The sequence below is a fragment of the Eupeodes corollae genome, chromosome 3 (assembly GCF_945859685.1).
Source record: "Eupeodes corollae chromosome 3, idEupCoro1.1, whole genome shotgun sequence".
NCBI classification, from domain to species: Eukaryota; Metazoa; Arthropoda; class Insecta; order Diptera; family Syrphidae; genus Eupeodes; species Eupeodes corollae.
In genome coordinates this window covers 34,767,062-34,774,063 of record NC_079149.1, presented here as the reverse complement: position 1 = coordinate 34,774,063, position 7,002 = coordinate 34,767,062, and positions in this window count along the sequence as shown.

Sequence of the window (7,002 nt, the reverse complement as noted above, 5' to 3'; positions counted from 1 at the left end):
GTCAACACTAAAGGCACTATCTTTCAAAAGTCTGTCTAATTACTAGCATATGCTGATGACATTGACATAATTGGAAGAACTCAGCGTGATATCAATGAGACTTTTGTGAGTATTGAGACAGAGGCGGCAAAAATGGGTTTAACGTTTAATAAGGGCAAAACAAAGTATATGCTGTCGTCAAGAAAGGACCTACAAAACGGACGTCTTGGTCAAAACGTCACCATCGACAGACGTAACTTTGAGGTAGTCAAGGACTTCGTCTACCTAGGATCCCATGGCTGTAAACGCAGAAAACAACACCAACGCTGAGATCAAACGCAGAATTACTCTTGCTAACCGCTGTTTCTTGGGCTATGAAAGCAATTGAGTGGTAAAGTCCTCTCTCGAGGACCAACGTGTTGCTATATAAGACCCTTTTCATCCCCGTCCTGCTATACGGTGCAGAACCATGGACTATGACAAAAGCGTATGAAAGCACCTTGGCTCGGTTCGAGAGAAAAGTTCGTCGTGTGATCTTTGGGCCCGTATGCATCGAAGGGGAGTGGAGGAGAAGATGGAACGACGAGTTGTACGGGCTGTACAGCGACGTAGACTTAGCCAGAAAGGTAAAAGTACAACAACTAAGATGGCGTAGAGCGCATGGAAACCAATGCTCCGGCCGAAAGATCGTCGAATCCACACCCACATGACAGCGCTGTGGAGGAAAAGCCTTCGTCACTACCGAGGAAGCATAGCGACAGTTAAAGATCCAGCCTGAAAATATAATTGAGACCTTCTTAGTTGATTTTCTCCTACTACCAAAGGTTTCCCTGTGAAATTATTTCTCTAATTGGACTTGTTTGACAGAAAAAATTGCAGATATGACAAAAGACTGATTGTGTATATATCAGGGGCAGAAGTGATAAACATGTCAATAGCATTTTCTGCTTGACCATTAACGTCTGATATTTGAAAAGGCTTTTAGCACACATTTATAGGGTGTTACCTGGCCCGTAATAACAGTGTGAGGATACAGGGAAACAATTCTTTAGATGAGATGGAGTCAGACAGAGTATTAAATTCATCATTGGTTAAGGTCTTCTACCACCTGCGTGCGCCACCTGAGCTTTGGTCTTCCTCTACTGTGCCGCAGGCCGCCCCTTGCTACATGAAACAGCTATCTAGGTCATTGGACTTTAATTCTTTTGACCAGATCGTTATCGTTGCACAAGCTCTACCGATAAATAGACAATTCAGCAGGATAGGAATCCTTACCTACTTGGGCTTCACTCTGTACCAAAAGAGCTTAGACCTGTTGGAAACCGTAATTAATATAGTTGTATCCTTGAGGCAATTTTTACCACATGTCTTTACTTGGTCCATATTCCCTTGACATGGAGAGAAGTTAAAGCTGTTTTTATACCTAAACCAGGTAAATGATCGCAAGTCAGTCTCAAAGATCTACGAACTATAAGTCTTTTTTTCTTTAGACCTTGGAAAGATTGATTGATATCCATTTTAGGTCAAGCATTGATACAAGACTTCACATTAGTACGCACCGTCGAATATTACCTCCATCATAAAGAGTTCACTTTGTTGCTTTCCTTGACATTGAAGGTGCCTTTAACAACGTGGACCTGCAATCACATCTGCACTAACATCTCTAAACGTAGCGAGTTCGCTTGGGGAGTTAATTCATTGAATGCTGACTACCAGAATAATTAACTCAAAATTGGGCAACTTTTCGGGCAGACGATTCGTAAGTAGTGGGACACCGCAAGGTGGTGTTCTATCTCCTCTCCTCTGAAACCTAGTGGTGAATGAAATCTTAACTAGTCTGGATGCGGATGGTTTCAGAGTGATAGCCTATGCGGACGACGTACGTAGTTTCAGGAAAGCATCTTAAAACCTTAAAAGAACTCTTACAAAATGCCTTAGACAGACTAATACTTTGGGCTGATCGGTGTGGACTGGGTGTTAACCCCCACAAAACTGATTTAGTCTTATTTTCGAGGAGATAGAAAATTCTATTTGTCAACCTCCCCATATTAAAGAAATCCAATTAAAATTCTCAGACGAGGCTAAATACCTGGGTCTTGTCTTAGATAAAAAACTAAATTGGAAACGCAATGAACCGAAAAGAGCCAAAAAAGCTACTGTAGCTCTCTTTTCTTGCAAAAAAGCTATTAGTAAAAAATGGGGCTTACAACCCAGAATCACGCATTGGCTTTACACATTGGTAATCAGACCGATTTTAATGAAGATGGCAAACAACAGGTGGAACAACATCACCACGTGTCAGGTCACAAAAAACATCTGGCCGACACTAGATTTAAAGCGATCAAGGTGCTAGCATTTAAGCTCGATAATAGCTGCCAAAACCAAACACTGCCTAATAGAAAAGCACGCCACGCGGCTAGGCGTGATCTCAAATGACTTTTGCACAAGCTGTTTGGACGATTTTGGACCTTCTCTGCACATGCCCTGCTCTGGCTCGAAAACGCAAGAATTACATAGGAGAATTCTTCTTTAACGATCTAAACGATCTAAATCATATCAGCATAATCAGCCTCTCACGTTTCGTAAGGGACTCAAACTGGTTCCATTGAGCTTAAGAGGAAGCCTCAAGATTTATGTGGTATCACAACGGGCCATTAAACTGGCCTAAGTGTCTCTGTTTTAATCTTGGACAGCCACTTTAACCTTACTTAACCTAAACTGTATTCTTTATAAATACAAAATTACCCTAGATCAATAACGTACTATTTAGAAACTTATTAAGTTCACCATGATTTTGTATGACACCCAAGATTTAGTGCATATAATTTCTGCAATGATGCAATTTTTATTCCAAGCCCAAGTCACTTTTTTTCAAAAGATATTAGAATTATCATCCATGAAGATATAAAGAATATGTGTCACCTGCCTTAACCAAGTAATTTTTTGTTATAGCTCCTTTATGATACCTACTTAACCTTACATAACAAAATCTTCAAAATAAAAAAAAAGAAAACTAAATATGCTTCTCATGTTTTCGAATTTTTCCTGGTTTCCAGGTTGAGCAGAGCATACCTGGCATTGTTTAATATTACCACATCGGCACTCAGCGAAAGAGTTAAAACGATATTGCTCCAGAGCCAAAGAGCTATTTTGTTCCAAAAATTTGCTAAGGAACTTCAATCTTACGGATACGCTTCATACATTCAAGGTATTTTCACCTAAAAACCTAACCTAACCTAGATCCATTGCATATTTCTCAGTCCTTAGAGTTCCGAAAACCTTACCTATAAGAGAGTACAGCGGCGGCGGGAGCGGCGGCGGGAGTGGCAGCAACGACGAGTATATAATAAGAACATTTTCTATTTGCAAGAAAATTGTCAGCGTTTTTGGGGAAAAAGCTTTGTCGAACGAGAAAGATACTAAACCCAAGGATTCTTGTTTTTTTACTTAGGTACTCGTACTCGTATTCCTTCGATAAAGAGCGAACATGAGGATATGAATATGGGTGTGGAATGGAAGGTTAGGATATAAGGTATAGGGTAAGGGTTTCGTATGAGCTTGAGTTCCTATAGCGATATTTGGTATTCAGGACATTACATTCCCAATCTGTGAGACAAGCATGCAAAAATCTCATTCTTCCCTTAGTTCCGGTTTTAGTTTCATTTCTCTCTCTATCTCTCTCTCTTCTCTACTTCGTTCATTTTATATAGGAAATTCCTAAAAGACGAAGCATTTGCTACATCTTCGAGGAGTTTTGGATTTTATTCATATGCACATACTTATAGCAAAGTCTTTTTCTATCGCAAAATGCATGACTTTAGTGATGCTTCTTTTTGTTGCAAATGTTGTTGTTTTTTTTTTAGTTTTTGGAAAAGAAGAAGAATAGTGCGGAATTTTAGAATGCATTACAATGAACGAACGGAGGGAGCATAGAATGCAATATTTGTATGCAAATACAGTTGAGTTGCAGAAAAGAAAAAGTAAACATCCTCGAGGTTGACAAACATGGAATTTGACTGCAGTATATCAAAATGAATTTAATTCTTTTGCTATGCTTTGGCTGTGCATATTCGCAGATACTCGTGTTTTCTAGGAGCTAGCTAGCAGAGCTATGCAGAGAAGAAAGAACTCGGAAGAACTAGGGAATTCGATGAAGATTCCCTATTTATAGAGACCTTCTCGAGGGATTTAAATAAAATAAAATAAAATGTGTGGAATAAATGGGTGTAAAGTGGTTGTTGAAATTAACGAGTAGGGTATATTTAGTTTGTGAAACTTTTCTCCGAAGGACGCATCACGCTGGCGCTCATGGCTTGCGCTTGTCTATTTGCTTTGCTTTTGTTTGTTTTCAAAAGAAATCAGTACGTTCGAGTATAGTTTAAGATTTCATGAGTAAAACTTTTCAATTTTGAAAAAAAAAACAACAAGGACATCAAGTATGAGTTTAAACTACTCAAAATATACATACATTTTTTTTGCAATGGTTGGACTTTGATGGAATCATTTACAGCGATGTCATCTAAATTTCAAACTTACGCTCGAAAAATGTTTTCTTTTATAAGTTCAAGTTTTTGACGTTTCAAAGACCTTAAAATATAAACCTTTGTCTTTCTTATCTAGAGAACAAATAGAAATATCAGAATCTAAAAACGAATATGAAAAGCTTAGGGTGCTGTTATCAACGAAACAATTAGAAGTGTCAGAAAAACTATCATTTATACAAAAGAAGAAAAAGTTTCGAAGACAAAACGGAACCCTGCGGCATACCACCGTTTGTCTTGTGGATATCTGATTTGAACCTGTCCAATACTATCTGGTGACCCATTTTGCGTTTTCAAAATTAAATGTTTTTGACGAACTTCCTTCGGATCATAACCCCGTGTTGTTACAAGTTCTCCATCCTTCACAAGTGATAGAAAAATATTCATTTGATTTTAAAAATACCAATTGGTCCATTTTCAAATCAGATTTAAAACTTAAACTAAGAAATATGCCTACGGAAAAAGACAATGTTAGAACCAAACAAGGTGTTGATTCACTTGTTTCAGGTTTCTCTGATCAAATTCCTAGCTCAATATATTCTTCAGTGCCGAAGCTACTCAGAAAGCATCACATTAGCAACATTACTGATTATATTCTTGAATATATTCGTGTCAGAAATGGAATTGAAAGACAGTGGCAACGATATCGTTTGCCAGTACATCGCCATCAGTTGAAGTATTTTAATAAACTCATTTCATTGGAAGCTAAAAAAAATCGAAATACCCAATGGAATCAAACACTCAGCCAGACAAAGAAAAATGATAAACCTTTTTGTGGAACATTGCTAAAATTATTAAAAATAAGACGAGAATAATTCATGCGCTTAAAATTTCTAATGAGGTCCTTTATACTGATAGTGAAAAGGCGAATGCTTTCGCTGTAGAATTCAGGAAAACCCATGAGGTATCCCAACAACTAAGTAATTTAGACACTGTAAGTTTGGTAGACGCTGCCTCTTATAAAATTTTATCTTCTATAACAGAAACACCCCAAGATAAATACGTATATGTTGATGAAGTTTCCGCTATAATAAAAGAGAGTAAGGAAAACTAATGGACTTGATAATATAAAAATATATATATCAAAAATTCACCCAAGTCAGGAAGAAAGTATCTATAACGTTTATTATCAACGCCTGTTTGAAGAATCAATACTTTCCTGAGACCTGGAAAATAGCGAAGTTCATACCAATATTGAAAGCTGGTAAAGACAGGGAAGTTCCTAGTAGCTATAGGCCAATCAGTCTACTTAGTAGTTTGAGTAAGGTGTTTGAAAAAGTATTAAAGAAAAACTCAGCTTATTAATTGAAGAAAAACATATTCTTCTTGACCAACAGTTTGGGTTTAGAAGTCACCACAGTACTTCACATTAAGTCCTTAGGATTTGTAACATTATCAAAAATAATCGTTCTGAAGGAAGATCTACAGGTATTTTTTGATATTTGGTATCGAAAAAGCTTTTGATTCTGTTTGGCATAATGCTCTTATTTACAAATTGGAAACATTCACAATTCCATGTTTTCTCATAAAAACAATTCAAAGTTTTTTTTATCAGGAAGATATTTTCAAGTGTACGTTAATAAATGTAAATCCGTGTTAGTTAATATTCAGTATGGTGTCCCTCAAGGTTCCGTTCTTGGTCCTGTCTTAATAATTAATAATGTGTACACGTCTGATTTTCCACAGCTACCATATTGTGAATCAGAGATTTATGAAGATGACACCTGCGTACTCTCTTCGCATAAGTTTGGTCTCAATATTGAGACTAATCTTCAAAATTCACATCATATTTTAATGAGATATTATCACAAATGGAAAATTAAACTAAATGCTGGGAAGATAAAATCAATCTTTTTCACGAGGAAAAGAAAGCAATTATTTCTTCCCAGTAATGAGCTGGAAGTCGACGATGCTACTATAAAATGGGAGTCCAATTCCCAAAACCCTGTTGCAGTTTGCAAATGAGAGTATTACTAAAAAATGCTACACTTTCACAAAGAATTTGTTCAAACACTTTAGAATTACAAGAAAGCTTTGCAATGGGCCTGTAGTTGCTATGTTTGACTTGTTACCTTTCTTGCAAATTGGTGTTAGAAATGAATTCTTCCATATACTGGGAAGTCTGCCTGTTTTTAGAGAAAGTTTAAATAAGAAAGTAAGGGGTTCAACAAAAGAATTACTACACTTTTAAATACTATCGGGGGAATACCATCGGGACCGGCAGAAGAGTCATCATTTAACGCAGATAAAAGATTAAGGACCTTACTCTGTAGCACAGGTATGTGACTACAACTAGTTTGCGAAAAGGAGTGAAGATTATGAAAATATACTTCATCAACTTCTTCTGTAACGCGAAAGCGTTACAGATATCAACAGTTTTATCTAATGAAAGGTTCTTGTAAGTGAAGCCATCTGATTTTTTCTTTGAGTTTTCAAAATTCCAAAATTTGTTAGAATTCCCTTTCAAAGAGGTGCCTATATC